Below are 18,498 nucleotides of genomic sequence, written 5' to 3'. Positions count from 1 at the left end.
TGCTCTCCAGTGTGAAAGCAGCTCCGGTTGTCCCAGAGTCTCTGAGGAAGAGCCCTCAGTGCTGCACTCACATTACAGTGAGGGTGCAGGTGCGTGCAAGAGAAGCAATAAGAGAAATCTGAGGAGTTCTAGGCTGAGCACCAAGAGTACCCGGTACACACCTGAAAAGAGACTAACCTAACCACAATGCTTTAAATAATGTGAGCACTTATTACTTTACATACCAAGTAGTCTGAAGTATAGCAGCTGCAAGATTCATTCAAAGGTGTCATGAGCAATTCAGGGTATATCTACCTTCCCAGCCTATAACCTTAGTCCTTAATATTGTTGCATCGTGGTCACAAAACAGCTCCCATAGTCCTAGGCATCACCTGCAGACACAAGCAGAAATGGGAGTTCTCACCCTTCGGAGAATACTCTGAATCAACTTTTCTTCATATCCCAATGGCCAGGGTTTCATTCCCACTCATTAGTAAACCAATCAATCATGAGCCATGAAAATGGACTTACCATGATTATTAGCCTAGAGCAGGGGTGGGCAAACTTTTGACTCAAGGGCCACAATGGGTTCTTAAACTGGACCGGATGGCCGGAACAAAAGCATGGATGGAATGTTTGTGTGAACTAATATAAATTCAAAGTAAACATCATTACATAAAAGGGTACGGTCTTTTTTTTTAGTTTTATTCATTTCAAACGGGCCAGATCCGGCCCGCGGGCCGTAGTCTGCCCACGGCTGGCCTAGAGTCAGTCCTTGAGCTTTGAAGGAGCCCAGCATCCCTCATGCACATTTAGGTCTGAGGTCCTATTCCTGGAAAAAAAACAAACCATAGTCAATTAACAAGCAAGGAGAAGGGAATGGCTTGTAGTAGGATCTGCTTTGAGAAGTGATACCACCCTGGCCAGGTGGCTCAGTTAGTTGGAGCATCGTCCCGATGAACCAGGGGGCTAGCATATCTAATGTCTCATCATGGTGGTGCCTTCCCAGAGAGCTGTCTGTCACAAGAAAGCACTCAGTCACCAAGTGGTGAGGGGCAGCTGCGTGGGGGTGGGAGGTGTATAAGAGCTGGACTTGGCCAACTCAAGCCCCCGCTTTATGCCTCTGCGAGAACTCATCCCCATGCACAACAGGAGAAGGCTTGGGGGAGCACAACCTTGCTCTGGTGTACACTGAGGCCTGGGGCTCTGGACTCCCCGGTGAGGCCCCAACCCTCCTGTACATGCCCACTGCCTCAAAGAGTTCCCAGCCATCTCAGAGCGGGAACAAAGAGCAGACCCTCTTCCCAGCAAGGTGAACCAGGCACCGGTTCAGCCTGTCTCGGTGGCCAGCTGGGTGGGCTCATAGGGCTGCCAGCGCTTGAGGAAACCCTCATCCAGCTCAAGTGCCCAGTTCTTCATAAAACTGTCATTCTTTAGCTTTTTAAACCTGCTGTGTCACCTATCACATGAGCTTACTCTTAATGGTATTATAGCAGAAGGCAGGGAGTGCAGGGTGGAGAGGACTCCACTGAATATACCCTATGTAGGCCCTGTCATTCATTCCGGAACTCATTCCCAGAGCTTCTAGAATCCTCAACCCACAGAGGTCTCAGCCATGTAAGACTCTGTTAGAAGATAAAATAAAGGCCAGAGAATAGAGGATTTATTTAAGTCCAAAATGAATGGCTTATCCATTCAAACCAGATGACTCCACAGTTATATTTTATCAGGATTGGTGTAGCCCACCTGGAGAATTAAAAAAAAAAAAAATAGTTTTTCTCTCTCTCTCTCTCTCTCTCTCTCTCTCTCTCTCTCTCTCTCTCTCTTTCTCTCTCTCTCCTCCCCCCCCCCTCCCCATCTCTATCTTTGATCCCAAAGGCTATAATCAAAAGCACAGCACTCTTCTTCAGGGACTCTTCTTCCAATGTGGATCCTTCAAAAAAAACCAAATCTGCACAGGCAAGAAGCCTCTCCAGAGGGAGAGAAGGTAGATCCTGGTGGCCCCAGTGTCCACCTACTGGAGGAGTAATTCCCTGTCTCACTCACGGCATCCTCTCAAAAAAGGCAGGACAGGGAACAAGGCCTTCGGCAGGCCTCTGCTGAGAATGGGAAGGAGAACCAGAATTGCAATCAGGACCTGGGGCACAGAACACAGGAAGAGGCAGCCCAGATCTCTGTGCACAGGCCAAGCTTCTCCCCAGGCCACAGAAAGAGAGGAAGAGGGGAGAAAGTGAAGCAGGCCCCCGTGGTGCAGCTGCTGCCACAATGGAGGCATTGAAGCTGCAGTGGGCAGAAGCAGGAGGAAGAGCAGAGAGGGAGGGGCTTTCAGGAGAGCCTCACATGAGAGGGTCCAACATCTGAGCAGCTGTGAAGACAAGCTCTGGGGGAAGGAGCCTCCTGACCTTTAAGTCTGCTCTCCCTGCCAGAAAGGGGGCAGGATGGACTGCAAACAGCCCCCTGAGCTCATTCCTGCATCTCATTATCAGCCCTGCCCCCAGAGGCATCAAATGACTGTTGTTCTCAGAGTCTCCACCCTGCTGCTTGGCTAACACTTGTGTTATAGGCACAGTGACAGTGGGAAAGAGCCTGAATGGAGGCCCCCCAGCCATGCCCTGTCCCTTTCTTCTACTCTTTCTCACCTCCCTAGACCCTTCATAATCAGAGGCCCAGGTCTTCATTGGTCCTAGAGACTGGGGTCCTCACCCTGGAGCAAGCCCTGTGACCCCTGAGGTGGTGCCTGGACCATGGCTGGTTTGGTGAGGCCCAGTGTGGCTCCCACGAGCTTGCACCGGACTCTACATCTCATTTACTGTGTGCTTCACCTAAGTCCCCTCACCCTCAGACATGCAAGTCTATGTAATGTGCACTTGGACCAGCACTGACTTTGTTTAGTTGGTTATCAGCAGTTGGTTGAACAGGTCCTCTGGCAGGGGCAGGTTTGTATGTTTAACCTAGACATCCCTCAAATCTGTCCACTTCTTCCATCTCCACCTTCACAACCTTAATCCCAGCTGCCAGCCTGGCTGCCTGGACCACTGAAATATTCTCCAGGTCTCTCTTTTCAACCTTCTCCAATTCATTCCTTTAAAAAATACAAACCTGATTGTATCATTCACCCTCTAAAATCCCTTCACAAATGCCCCATTGCTTTTGAGTTGAAGACCCAAATCCCTGTGCCATGGCCCACAAGGCCTTCCATGGTCTAGTAACACATGTCAGCCTTCCATTACCTTCTTCACTTCCCTATTGTCTGTCTCCCATCAGAAAACAAAGTTCCAAAGGCCAGGGCCATGTCTTATTTTGCTCTTTATTTCCAGCTTGTAACTTTATTCAGGCTCAACCAGTAATAGTAAGTGAACAGATGAGTGACCAAATGAGTCCATGATCACAGAAAGCAATGGTGTCTCTGGGAGGAGGTGAGCTTCCCCATTAGTCTGGTGCCGGAAGTATCACCAGAAGCTGGACTAGATCCCTCTTGAGTCCCCTCCAACTGTTTTGAGTCTTTGTTTCAAGACATCCAGTGTAGGTTTATAAGACATCTGTGACCCACTCATGAAAAGTCCCCTATGTTTAGGGCAGAGCTCTTGGATGAGTCCATGCTCCAGTTCAGACGTGTGGAATTAGCCAAAGCCCTGCTCATTCCAGTCATTGTAATGACCTGCACAGGCCAGGAGCCTCCTGAGAAACCTTGGACCGGCATATCTTTCTGCCCTGAGACAACTAAGTTACAAGGGTCACAGATCCCCTGGGAAAGACAGGCAAGGAAGTTGCTCAGACCAAGAAAACTGCCAGCAACACATGTCCTGGAGAGGTCAGGGATGCTCCTACCTGTTCGTGCTTGGTGTCTTTGAGAGGCCTCCTTCCTGAGCCTGCACCAACTATAGGCATTACCAGGCAGCCACAGTTCTTCTGTGGCCCCAGGGGACGGCAGTTCTGTGGCCAAAACTACACAATCTGTTGTCAAATTGTCTGAGGCTATGGGGGCAATGCCAGCACTAGCTCTGGATTGAGGAGCTGGGTTCAAGGTCAGAACCAGAGGAACCAAGCATGAGGGGAGTGGAGGAGGGCAGAGAGGCAACAATAGCTTCCCTGAGCACTTCCCTTGTGGGAGGTAAAAGCTGTATTCCTGGGAGGGAACCCAACTTCTCCTCACTGACAGGAGGCCCAGACAGACAGTCTCCGAAGCCAAGCAATGATCACCTCTGCTGCTTACCTGGTCATTGCTCAATATTTGCCCAAAGAATAAATCCGTGAGTGAGCAGATCTTAGCTCATCTTGACGCCAATCATGTGGTCTTGGGCAACCATTTATTCTCTCTGCAATCCATTTCCTTGTCTGTAAAATGGATGATGCTTCCCTTCTCTGGAATGGCTGGGGAGATTACGTGAGCCGCATGCAGACCTCACATCCAGGAGGTTACCCAGAAATGTCCATTCTCCTCCCACCCCTTCCTTCCTCGGGCACGGTTCACCCAGTTACAAACAGGGCCCCTTACACTGATGCTCTGCCGGGGGCCTTTTGATTCTGATGTTTCCATGTGTGTAAGGAAAACCTCGGGTCCAGCCAGGCTGGCCACTGGGCTGCCTGGACACAGAAGTCTTTATTCTGGCCGACACTTGATCCTTCACTCTGACTTGGCCCTTCAGTGTGCGGGGGGCAAGAGGGGATAAGAAGAAAGGTCTTGAGGAATGCGGGAAAGGAAGAGAAGCCAGTGTCTGGATCATGTGCCTCCGGGCTACAGGGGGAGAATGACTCTCAAAACATTCTCCTTTAGCAGGAAGCAGAGGATGAGTCACGCTCTGACTCCTCCATGGGTTTCTTTGCCAAGGACTGCAAATTGTTCAGCTAATTAGGCTGCATTCTGAACTCAGCTCAGCGCAGTGCAGGGCCAGACTCTGGCTCAGGGCACCCGTGGCCCCTAGGCGGGGATGCTCCCGCTGTGGTTAGGAGAGTTGGCTGCGGAAATCTTGAGTAAAAAGGGCACGTGGTCCAGCATGGTTCAGTTTACAGAGGATTTTGTCCACAATGGCTGGATTCTTTTTTAAAAATATATATATATTTTATTGATTTTTTACAGAGAAGAAGGGAGAGGGATAGAGAATTAGAAACATCAATGAGAGCTGCCTCCTGCACACCCCCCACTGGGGATGCGCCCGCAACCAAGGCACATGTCCTTGACCGGAATCGAACCTGGGACCCCTCAGTCCGCAGGCCGACACTCTATCCACTGAGCCAAACCAGTTCGGCGTCAATGGCTGGATTCTTAAAACAGCGCTGTGAACCCAGCACCTATCACTGCTTTGCACAGAAAGACCCTGAGTCGGAAAGAGGGCGGACAATCCGCATGGCTGCAGAGCGGGGTACAGGAGCTGAGGCAGGCCAGGGGCCGGCAGTGCAATCCTCACTTCATCACACTGCCTTCTGGGGACATTATTAACACTGCAGTCGAGCTTACAGATAGTTTTTTTAAAGTTATCTGTGGACTTGTATGCATGCATATAAGCATAACCCAAGGACACAGACAGTAGGGGAGTGAGGACATGTGCTGAGGGGTGGGAACAGCTGGGGACAGATTATTGGGGGGAGGGAGGAGACATATGTAATACTTTAAACCATAAAGAATTTTAAAAATTTTACATACATATATATATATATATATATATATATATATATATATGCCTAAGCAACTGTTCAACCATTTGACCATTTGATTGTTTGACCAGTAGCTATGATGCACTGACCACCAGGGGGCAGAAGCTCAACATATAGGCATGGAAACATGGAACAGACCAATGAATCTCAGAGGGAAGGGGGGAGAGAGGAGGGTGGGGAGAGATTAACCAAAGATCTTATATGCATACTAAAGGCCTGGTGCTCAGATTCATGCACTGGTGGGGTCCCTTGGCTTGGCCTGCAGGGACCAGGCTGAAACCGGCAGTTCGACATCCCCCAAGGGGTTCTGGATTGCGAGAGGGTACAGGCCAGGCCGAGGGACCCCACCGGTGCACAAATCCGTGCACTGGGCCTCTAGTAAAAAAATAAAAGCTCTTCCTGGTCTAAGCTGGTTTATAAACATCCCTGGAAACAATGGGAAAGTCAGATGAGCTGTGGGGTCGTGGCAGCTGCACTGGCTCCCGGCACTGTCTGCGGCGAAGGCGGCGACCCGCCTTCCACAGGTATCCGCTCGCCCAGCTAACAGACCGGGCACCTTCGGCCTACGAGATGGCAGAGAGAAATGTCATTTCCGAGTGTTTCGCGCCACCCTTCCTGCAGGCCTCTCGCTGGGAGAGAATCAGGAGTGAGGCAGCAGGGAACACAGAATAAAATATTCAACATTCAGTTGCCTTGAACTCTCAAACTAGGTCTCAAAACTCACATATTAGACAACAGTGAGAAAAGCCAAAGTATTTGCTTTAAAATAGCCAAGTTGTGAGGCAACTTGGGACTCTAAAGCCCCACCACCACCACCACCCCCGGAAACAGGGGTAACTTCTTTCCATAGCAGCAGATTAGAGAGAAACGAGGTGGGCCTGGCCTGGGGCCATGGGTAGGCATTGGACCGGGACTTGGAGAAATAAGGAACGTGGGGCCTGAGGACCACACCACTGAGAGAGGGGGTCAGCGTTGAAGGAACCCCATCCAGCACCAGCAGCCGCTGGCTGAACAGTCATCTCCGAGTGGCCTGCGGGCACTTTGCTGAAAGGCCAGGTGACTGCTGTGTCCGCTCCTGTAGATGAGACCTGTCCCGTGGCAGCTGTGGGCAGCTCACACACCAGTGCAGGCACAGATGGTTTCTGCCAACACGTGGAGGCTTCGCAGATTCTCGTCCAGACTTTTCCAACCCTCAGAAGCCCCCTGGGACTGAGGCGGACCCCAGGGGGCAGTGGGTGCAATGGAAATCCCCAGCCGCTGAAATTGGTGGGACCGGACAGCAGTGGTCTTCATCTCCCTATCCATTCGTGCTGCCATTCTACCCTCTCCACAGCAGAGTGGAAGTCGCAAAGGTTAGGTCCCAGTGTGCTCGCCTGTAAGACAGTCAGTGATCAGGCTGTGCCGTGTTCAGCTCGAGTTGCCCAGTCCCTACCACGTGGACAGTCCAAGGAAAACTGTCTGTCCACAGTCCCGGAACGGGTCAGGGGCCTCCGTCATGTCCCAGAAACTCAAGTCCCAGGGCCGGGGATTGGCCAGACTTCTAGCAACAGGAGGGATAGGGAGTCTGACTGGCCTGGCAACCTCTCTGAGCTATCTCTTCCCTGTGGCTGCCCTGGATCCCTTTGTTCATCTTCTCGGATGCCCTTGGCAACATTCTGGAATAAGGCTATAAATTCAGGCCAAATAGGTCTTTCCTTGGGACAGAAGTGCTGCTGGTAAAAGACAGCAGAAGGTGTGAACCACTCCGAAATGGGGAAAAGAATGCCTGTACATGCACTGGACTGGGTTATCCTTGGAAAAGGAAAATTAGGAGTGCTAGAATTTGGGAGCCCGGGGCAGGAGACACTGAAAGAGCAAAAGGATGGCAAGCCCTCCCCACCTCCTGGCAGCCCCTGTGTGATTGGACAGGGGGGCCCAATCCATCTGTGGGAGTTCTGCAGGGACAGGACACTACCGCCAGGACTGGAGTCTGGGTTGGAGAGGCGAGAAGAAAGGGAGCTGACCTTCTCCTGATGGCTTCCACCATCTCACTGCTGAGCAGGCAAGCCCAGCCAGCACAGAAATGGCCAGCGGACCAGGAAAAGGGACGTCAAATGAAACAGCCAGGTGGTCACACTGAGTCCCTGCAAATCCTTGCGGAGTCTGTCATCTCCATGAGAACAATACCCTGCCTTGCTAGGGTGTTTGCCCTTCATCAGCGGCTTATGCTGCCCTTGGGCGCTGGGGTGGGGACCTGAAGAGGGTAAAGTGAGCCGACACCTGTGGCCTGTCCAGGACAGGCCAAGCCTAATCAATGTTCTCCTGGCTCCTCCACTTAACCTCCAGAACATCCTGAGAATAAGTGCTTCTCGGATGAGGAACAGGGTCTTGGAGCGAGGAGCCAGGCCTAACACCTGGACAACTCAGGAAAGCACATTTGAGCCCCTTCAGAGCAAAGCTCTTGCAGATCCTTGGCAAGTTTGAAAGTCTGAGATGTGAAATCTGTGAGTGTGTGCATGCACATGTGCATGTGCGTGTGTCTGTATCAGTGAGCGTGAGTATATGTGTGTGCATGTGCATGCGTGTGTGTCTCTGTGTATGTGCATGTGAGTGTGAGTGTGCATGTGTGTGTCTGTGTCTGTGTCTGGGCGCAGATGTGAACAGTAGTGTCCCGGTTACTAAATGCTGTGAAGTCGGAAAACACAGAGGCTTCATTTCTAATCGCTCAGGGGCAGCACTGCCTCCATGAACGTAATAAAGAACAAATGAGCGAGCAGAAGGAATTCATTTTGTCAGAAGGTACTCGATGTGTTCGCATTTTTAGCTTCTTGCCTTTACCTCATGCACACGCGCACCGCGTGCACACACATACACACACACATACGTACACACACATACACACACATACACACATACACACACACACACAGTACTCAGGGTACTTCCAGCCCCGATCGGAGCCACCTTCAGAACACCCCACCCCCCTCCTCTCCAGGTTGATTATCTTTTATGATAATGAGTGGTCCGAAGGCCCACAGACTGCAGCGGGGCCTCTGAAGAGCGCCAGCATCTCCCAGCTGCCGTCCAGGTGAGCGTGAGAGCCTGCGGATGGGAACGTGCACAGACGCATCTGCAGGGGAGCACGGTCCCCGACACATCAGCCAGAGCCAGGCCGCCGAGGACGCAGCCATCCAACTCAGCAGCTGTGTGACCCGAGGCAGGAGCCACACCCTCTGAGCCTCCGTTTCTTCATTTGTGCTGGAGACAGTAATCATAGCACCTGCTTCCTAGCGTTGATGTGGGGACTAAATGGTTCACACAGTGAGGAGCAACCCCAGGCCTTCCTCCCGCAGGCCCAGCCCCCAGGACCAGGAAGCCCGCGGCAGCCACACAGCAGATGGAGTCTGGACCCTTTCATTTTCTTGGCCTTCAGTTTCCATGTCATTGGGCCTCTGTGCGCCGATTTCTTTTTTTCAGTTTTCCAAGTGCAAGTTTCCTATTGGGCCTGTGAACCTTGCACATGGACCTGGCGTATCTGTCTCAGCCCCAACTCCACACACACCCTGCTCAGGGGTCGGTCTCATTCCCACCCTTGCTCACGAGCTGTTCCATGAGAAAGATCCTCTCAGAATTCATTGCTACCACCCCCCAGAGTAGGAGTGCAAGCCCTGGTCAGAGGCTGCTGTGGCTTCACGCCACCCCCAGATAAAGAAAGGAGGCCCAGTTCAGAGACGAAGCAAACTCTGCTATTCGAACTCCACAGAGTTTCAGCCACAGCGGCCCCTGGAGGAAGGCAAATTCTTAATGGCTCTAAGCGGGGTCAATCGTCCCCCCACCCCACCCCACATGCATCGTAACTGGATCAGGATGTGGGAGCTCTCTGAGCCTCACCCTGGTGGTCTTGGCCACAGACCAGTTAGCTCTGCACATGCGTCCACTTTAACACTTTCAAGCTACTGCAACTTTTTAAAAAGATGACATCTTCCTATTCTGTTTTGAAACCCCTTTAGTCACTTTCAAGATATAATATCAAAAACATCACTAGCAATAATAATAATACCACAGATCACTGACACCTGCGTACTAACACTGTTCGTCGTGTCACCTTATCTACTGTTTTATGACATTAAGCAGAGGAGGAACTGAGGCCTGGAGGCAGACATGCAGCCAGCAATTGATAGAGGCAGAGCGCAAACCAAGTTCCGTCTCCAAAGTTGATTTTTCTAGATTATCTGTTGTCATCAACTTCTCCTTGTTCTTCTACACTGTCTTCAGGATTGTGCCTGGAGTCACAGAGCCGCTGTCCCGCCTGGGTCCAGGTTATACTCGGCCGTGGGCACCGGCCCTGGGGTGGAGCGTGAAGAGAGAAATTGCGTGTTTCTCTGCCCTGCAGTGCAGTGGCTGGCGGGGCTCTCTCTGGCCCAGGGCTTCTCCTGAGAATCACCCTCCGAATGGTGCAAGCAGGTGCCATCGGTGGACGAGCAGCCTTCAGGTCCCCAGGGTCCTCCTGAGAGCACCTGCTTTGGTCCTCTAGGTCGTGAGGTCACTAGTGATGACTTCCCTTTGATTTCTGTGCTGGACGTCCTGAGGGAGTCTCCCTGACCTCCCCTCCCCCAGGCTCCTCCCCCATAGATGAAAAGCCCCCAGTCCCCTGTATTCAGTCTCTCTCTGCTGAAATACCAAATGCAGTCTCTTCCCGATGAAAACCTGCGCTGAGCCCCTCAGCTACACTCACAGGGTCCTGGGCGCTGCCAGCTCAGGAGGCTGCCCCCGCTCAGTCCTGCGTACCCCCTGCAGGTGCCCCTCCCCTGCAAATACCCCCCTGCAGCTACCCCCCGCAGATGCTCCCCTGCAAATACACCCCCCGCAGATGCCCCCCTGCAGATACACCCCCCGCAGATGCCCCCCTGCAGATACACCCCCCGCAGATGCCCCCTGCAGATACACCCCCCGCAGATGCCCCCCTGCAGATACACCCCCCGCAGATGCTCCCCTGCAGATACACCCCCCGCAGATGCCCCCCTGCAGATACACCCCCCGCAGATGCCCCCCTGCAGATATACCCCCCGCAGATGCCCCCCTGCAGATACACCCCCCGCAGATGCCCCCCTGCAGATACACCCCCCGCAGATGCCCCCCTGCAAATACACCCCCCACAGATGCCCCCTGCAAATACAACCCCTGCAGATGCCCCCCCTGCAAATACACCCCCCCACAGATGCCCCCTTGCAAATACACCTCCCGCAGATGCCCCCCCTGCAAATACACCCCCCACAGATGCCCCCTGCAAATACAACCCCTGCAGATGCCCCCTAGAGATGCCCCCTGCAGATGCCCCCCTACAAATGACCCCCCTACAAATACACCCCTTACAGATGCCCTCCCTGCAGATGTCCGCGCTCACTAGACTCCACCCTGCTCCTGGCAGGCCCTGCCCTCCCACCTGCAGGCTTAGAGCTCACTCCTCAGGAAGACTTCCTTGACCCAGGGCCTCATGCCCCCGCACCCGGTGCATTGACCCTCCTTGTTGATGTCAAGCTCCATGGACACAGCGATTGTTTGTTTAGCGCACCATGGTGCCAGCACGTGGCCTATAAGTATATTTACGTGGGCGAGTAAAGAAATGAAAGTGTGGGAAAGCCTTTGCGATCATGAATATAGGCAGCTATCATTCGTTAAGTTTGATTTAAAATGCTCATTGGAACCGACTCTGAACTGAGTGGGCTCCAAGGACACAAGGTGAGCCTGCAGGAGGCCGGACTGGGGGGATGTGAACACGAAGGTATGAGCCGGCGTCTCCTGCAGCTGGTGATCTGCTCCCCTTGTCCCCTGGGCCTGCACTTGCTCCTGGAGCAGGGACGCTGCTAAGGTGCCAGAGAGGGTGTGACCATTCTGTGCTCCGGGAATGGCCGATTTAGTTCCAGAATTGTCAACAAGAGTAACCAACTGATATTAGTTCCTTGAACATCCACCTTGAGGAATGAGTTTAGGGCATGTAACTATTTTTATATTTTTTCATCAATGTCTAAGAAAGCAGATACTTTTTTAAATAAGCAGAGTAATGGTTCTGCCTTGTCATCGCTGCGGGTGTGGAGTGGGGAGCGAGCAGCTGGACCACCGAGCCCGCCTGGGGAGGTGTCAGGTGTTCATGTGAGAGCCTGCAAGCATGGTTTGAGCCCTGTACAGCTTTGTGTGAGCCACACCAGAGAGCGAGGGAAATCAGCTTTCCCACGCGCTGTGTCATGTGGTTGGCCTGACAGAGCGCCCACCCTCCCCCCACCACCCTCCCCTTGCCCTGGGGCTGTGATGTGCTGCCCTCAGGAGAGTGCTTCGGGGGCTCTGTTCAGCCCACCATCCAAGGAGCAAGCTGTGGGCAGCAAAGCTTGAGTGGCCCCCGTGGCTGTGGCAGGACAGGAGCCAAGAACAAGAACCAAGTGAAAGAAGCCACGAGGGGGTTGGGGTGGGGGCACCAGGTTTATCCAGACCAACTGGACCTGGACCGCTGCTGCCCTCTAGCAGACACTGCAGCCCTCCTCCTCCCATGCTGGGGGGGGGGGGGGGGGAGAGGGGAGAGGTGGAACAGGGAGCACACCCTGGAGCTGGGGTCCCCTCAGACACTGCCACTTTCCTGTGGGTGACCTTGGGAAGTTATTTAAGATAGAAGATAGCCCTGCAGAAGTTGCCCTATTTGTAAAGTGGGAGTGATAATAATCCTGACCTGTAGGATTAGGAGGCTTGAATGGCCAAGATAGAGTGGCAGGCACCGTGTCAGCCTCCCACCTGAAAGAACCAGGGAGCTGACAGAATACCTGAAATAACAGTTTTTCAAGACTCAAAAGGCAGTGGTCTCTGAGCATCATCAGGAAACAAATGGCCCCTGTAATTTCCCAGGTCGCTGCCGGAGTCTCCAGGCCGCAGCAGAGCGAGGGGACCCTGGCACCGCTGACAGAGTCCAGGAGCAAGGAGACAAAGCAGAGAGGCCACAGAAACCGGGGAGCACAGAGTACCTGGAGGGAGAGGAAGCTGCACAGAGGCCACTCCAGAAAGCCACCAGGCATGCAGCAGTGGGGGCCAGCCCACACGTGCGGGGGCTACCGGAGCCCAGAAACAATGCCCGGCTTCCACAGAGCCGTAACCCTGTCTCCTCCCCCAGCCAGGCCTAACGCTCACAAAGCACAAGGCATTAGGCAGAGTCTTGCTTCAGGGTGAGGAACAATTACCTCTAGAGTAAACTCAACCTCATCCACGTAAGACAGTTTAAAGGCACGACCTGAAAGAATCAAACTGTTCCTAAGTAATTTAACTGCGTCCTAAACAAAGCTGGATAGACACAGGAACACGAAAGTGTCCAGCACAGAGCAAGAAAAAAGTAACAGTGCATACCAGCCAATAAAACATGACGCACACGCAAAGGCAGGGAGAATGGCTGGCAGTGAAAACAAAACAGTGACACATCCAAATAGGTGTGGTGTGGATAAAGCAATGCTTGAATGGAAATTTATAGACTAAACTAGGTTAGAAAGGAAGAAAAAGCTCAAGTCTATGATCTCAGCTTTCACCTTAAAAGAAGGACAAATTAAAACCAAAGTAAGCAGAAGAAATCCTATATAATAAAAGCCTAATATGCTAAGTGTCCAGTTGTCTGGTGACCTGTTGACTGTTCAACCAATCAAAGCATAATATGCTAATGATACGCTAAGGCCACACAACCGCTTGCTATGCTGTGCACTGACCACCAGGGGGAAGATGTTTCCACAGGTAGGTTAGCTTGCTGCTGGGTTCCAGCCAATCGGGACTGAGCGAGATGAGCTGGACACACCCTAGAGCCTTCCTGTGGTCCCTTGCCAGTCCCTCTGCCTGGCCTGCACCCTCTCAAAATCTAGGACCCCTCAGGGGATGTTGGAGAGCCTTCGGGAAGGCGCCAGATGCAGGGCTCAAGGCTGGCGAGTGCTGCTGCGGCAGCAGGAGCCTCTCCCAAATGGGGCTAATTGGACAAGAGCCTGCAGCAGGAGCAGTGGGGCCAGGATGAGTGGGAGTGGCAGGTAGGAGCTGCAGGCAGCATTGGACTGTGGGTTTCAGCCCAATCTCTGCAGGCCACCCTGAGGGACCCCACCTATGTACAAATTCATGCACTGGGCCTCTAGTGAAATAATAAAGATCAGGGCATAAGTCAATGAGTAGAAAACAGGAAAACAAGAAAGAAAAATCAATAAATTTAAAAGCTGAAGATATTTTTAAGATTAATAAAATTGATAAACCCCTGATCAGATTGATCACCAAAAAAAGAAAGACTCAAATTACTAATATCAGGAATGATAACTAATATCATTATGAGATAATTATAGATGCTACAAATGTTAAAAAAATAAAATAAGTGTATATCACAACAACTTGAGGGTAATATATTCAACAAGTTAGACAAAAGGGGGCATATTCCTTGAAAGACATGATTGAGGCTCACTCAAGTGTAAGCAGATAACCTGAAAGAGCCTGGATCTATTTTTTAATTTAAGTTTTACTTTGAAATCTTCCCCTAGGGAGAACTCCAGATTCAGATAACTTTATTACTAACATTTAAGGAGAAACAAATATCAATTCAAATTGTTTCAGAAAATTATAGAGAAAGGAATCCTTCTAACCCATTTTAGGAGGTCAGTATTACCTGAATACCAAAGCCAGACAAAGATATTACAAGTAAAGAAAATTACAGACCAATATTCCTGTGAACAAAAGCCATACAAAATTTTAGCAAATCAAATCCAACAATATGAAAAGATTATACAACATGGCCAATGAGGTATATCCCAGGGGTGCAAGATTGGTTTATGATTGGAAAGTCATTCACCGTAATTCACCTTACTTGTAAATTAAAAATGAAAAACCATATAGGTATCCCAATAGACATAGTAAAATAGTAAAAATATTTTTGAAAATCCAACATTCATTCCTAATAAAAACTCTCAGAAAACTAGAAATAGAAGGAATATTCTCAACCTGATGAAGAGCCTTTTTAAAAAAATCTACTATTTACATTGCAACTAACAGTGAAAGACTGAATGTTTTCCCCCTAAGACAGTGGTTGTCAACCTTGGCTGCACATTAGAATCACCTGGGAATCTTTTTAAAATCCTGATTTTTGGGCGTCATCCTCCAGAAATTCTGTTTCTTTGTTACTAATGTTGTGGCCTCACCCCATAACAAAGAAACAGAATTTCCAGAGGATGGGGCCCAGAAATCAGGATTTTAAAAAGATTCCCAGGTGATTCTAATGTGCAGCCAAGGCTGAGAACCACTGCCCTAAGATCAGGATCAAAACAAGAATGTCCATTCTTACAACTTCTACTCAACATTTTTCTGGAGGTTCTGGCAAACACAACAAGGCAAGAGAAAGAAATTAAAGACAGTGAAATTGGCAGGAAAAAGTAAAGCTATCTTTATTTATAAATGACCTGCTAATCTATGTAAAAAATCCAGTGCACTCCACAAAATAAATAAATAAACACATAAGCAAGCTAGAATTAATAAACAAGTTTTGAAAAGTTTCAGGATAGAGAATCAATATATAAAATTAGATTGTTTCATATATTCTAGCAATTAATCAGAAATTTAAACACAATGCCATTTACAATAGCATCAAAAATATGAAATACTTAGGTGTTAACCTGACAATATATGTTCAAGACCTATCTACACTAATAAAAGACAAAGATGTTAATTGACTGTACCTTCACTACGCCCATAAGCCAATCAGAAGAGTATACAAATTAAGCCAACAAAGATGGTCATTAAATTTGCATACTGCAGGTGGGGTGGGCAGCTCGAGACGCTGTCCATGGGATCCGGGCCTCAGATCCATGACCCAGTGAGGGAGCAAAGTGGTGGATCAGGGAGAGAGCTGAGGCAGCAGAGAAGGGAGGGAGCGAGGCAGTGGAGAAGAGAGCGGAGCCCGACTCGGTGGGCTTCACCCCCTTCTCTGCTTCACTCCGGTCTCAGGAAGCCCTATTCTTGCAGGAATAGGTCCAAGGAAGCCCTATTCTTGCAGGAATCTTCCTGCAATGGGCCTCTAGTATATAATAAAAACCATAAAATGTTGCTGAGAAAAGTTATAAAAGACCTCAAAAAGTAGAGAGGTATATTACATTCATGAGTCAGAATGTAATACCACTAAGATGTCAATTCTCTACAAATTCTTCTCTAAATTCAGTATAACCTCAATCCCAATGTAAATCAAAAGGCAGGATTTTCTTTTTTTGTCAAAACTGAGACACTGCTTCTAAAATTCAGATCTATCTAAATAAAAATTTGAAAAAGAAGAACAAATTTAAAGAATTAACACTATATGATTTCAAGAATTATTATAAAACTACAGTAATCAAAATAATGTAGTATTTGGGCAAAAATATATAAATAGACAAATGGAAGAGAATGAAGTATCCAAAAATAAACCTACACTGAAAAACCGAAATTTGACAAAGGTGCAAAGAAAGGCAAGTCAATGTCAGAAAAACAGTCTATTCACAAATGATGCTGAAACCACTTGGTATTCTTATGAATAACAAGAAATTCTAACTCATACTCTGCACCAGCTGCCAGAGTTAACTCAAAATTAAACTAAGAAACTTCTAGAAGCAAGCATAGGAGAAACCATTTGTGGCCTTTGGGTTAGGCAAAAATTTCTTAGCTGTGATTCCAAAAGCATGACTCGCCCAAAGAGCAAAATGATAAATTAGACTTCATCAAAATTAAAGCTTCTCTTTTTCAAAGAACAGTACAATGAAAATGAAAAGGCAAGCCTCAGAGTGGGAGGAAATATTTTCAAATTATCTACCTAATAAGGGCTTGTATACAGAATCGATAAAGAAATCTCAAAACTTAATAATGAGAAAGCAACAAGCCAATTTTTTAAGTGGGCAAAAGATTTGTAAGACACATCACCATAGACAATATGCAGGTGATGAATAAGCACATAAAACATGTTCGACACCATTAGTCATGATGGGAATGCAAATTGAAGCTGTAATGGAACACCACTATGCACCTATTGGAATCACGGAAATAGAAAAGCCTACTCATTCTGGATGTGGGAGAGGGTGTGGAAACACGGACACTCTTACACTGCCAGAGGGAATGTAAAATGATGCAATCTCATTGAAAACATGGTGGCAGTTTCTTAAAAAGTTAAACATATGCCTATCATATGACCCAGCCGTTCTATTTCTAGGTATTTTACTCCAGAGAAATGAAAGTGCATGTCTATAAAAAGACTTATACATAGAGGCAGTAAATCAGGTAAACCTACAAAATGTTAAGCTCCTACTTAATACTTTAGTCCTGTATTAACTCCTGCCTAATGAAAGTAGCTGTCTTGCACTAAAGTTGTGCAGCTAAGTGTGGGCTAAGTGAGAAAGAGTAAGGAGGTAGGATTCTAACGCTGTTTGTATTAGTGTTGTCCTGAGAAACAGAGGCAGTAGGCGAGAGAGAGAGAGAGGGAGAGAGAGAGAGAGAAAGAGAGAGAGAGAGAGAGAGAGAGAGAGAGAGAGAGAGAGAGAGAGGTTAAGGAATTGCTTCCCATAGCTGTGGGAGCGGGCAAGTCTGAAGTGTGCAGGGCAGGCTGGCAGACTGGCACTCCGCTCCGGGCAGGAGCTGATGTCTTGGTCTTGAGCTCCAGGACAGTCTGGAGGCAGACTTCCTTTCTCCCCAGGGGAAATCAGTCTCTGCTCTTAAGCCCTTGAGCTGACTGGAGGAGGGCTATGCACATGCAGGGTAATCTGCTTTACCCAAAGTCTCCTTATTTACATCCAAAATAAACTGCCTTCACAGCAACATTTAGACTGACCATAAACAGGGCACCATGGCTAGCCAGGCGGACAGAGAAAATTACCCATACAGGTCACATGGACCTGGAAGACAATATTCTGGACAGCAGTGCGTCTCACACTGAAGCATGGACGGGAGGACCCCAGGGAAACACAGGCGCAGGGGCCCATCCCTGAGCTGAGGAGTCAGCAGAGCAGGGCTGCCTTTGGAACAACTGCCGGTGATGCTGATGGGCTGGTCCAGGGACCGCAGTGGGAGAACCCCTGCTGCTTACTGGGATGGCTACTTGGCTCCAAGTGACGACACTGAAGCATCATGAACAATCATCACGGAATTCATTTCTGATCTGCATTCTCTGTATAATCATTTGAAATTTTTTCCAACATTTAAGTTTTTAAATAAGAAGGACTTTCTTTTAACCCCTTGAAAAATGCCCACTCAGCCCCCAGCCCCCTATGATATTACATTAACAAGTTGTAATCACCTTTAATAAATGTATCAATTAATAATGTAATCCATTTAAATTGATTTAATTAATATTTCAAAGCGCTAGAGGCATGTCACTACTCGTCAGCCTGGACAGGGCTCAGGCACAGTGGGAGGCACTCGGAGTTGGGCCGCCTGGGCTGGGCAAGGGCATGGATCCCACAGTTTGTAGAACTGATCAAAGCCCGAGCTGCTTTCATACCCATAGAATGAGAGAGCGGGCTGGAGTCCCTCCCGGCCTGTAACTCTTTCACAGGTTTTGTGCGTCTTGCTTCCACTCAGGACAGACATTCAGATTGTGCTGCCAGAGGGAACCGGCTGCTCTGTGAGGTGGGGAGCTCCTGGGCGCGGGGAGTCCAAGCTGAGGACCCTCAGAGGGAATTTCATAGCGAGGACTCAAAGAGCAGGTGAGTCACGTCCTCCCTCTCACACTGAAGCCCTAAATTCCAGCCCAGATTCCTGGGATAAAGCCTAAAAGGCTAAGTAAACCTTAAATGTAAGATGCCGCCATTTTATCGTAATTATTAAGGATATGCATTATAACAATGAAATGAATCTTGCTCATGTATCTTATGTGCAGAAATC

Source organism: Myotis myotis, unplaced genomic scaffold, assembly GCF_014108235.1.
Source record: "Myotis myotis isolate mMyoMyo1 unplaced genomic scaffold, mMyoMyo1.p scaffold_m19_p_24, whole genome shotgun sequence".
Taxonomy (NCBI): Eukaryota; Metazoa; Chordata; class Mammalia; order Chiroptera; family Vespertilionidae; genus Myotis; species Myotis myotis.
This window is presented reverse-complemented; position numbering follows the sequence as displayed.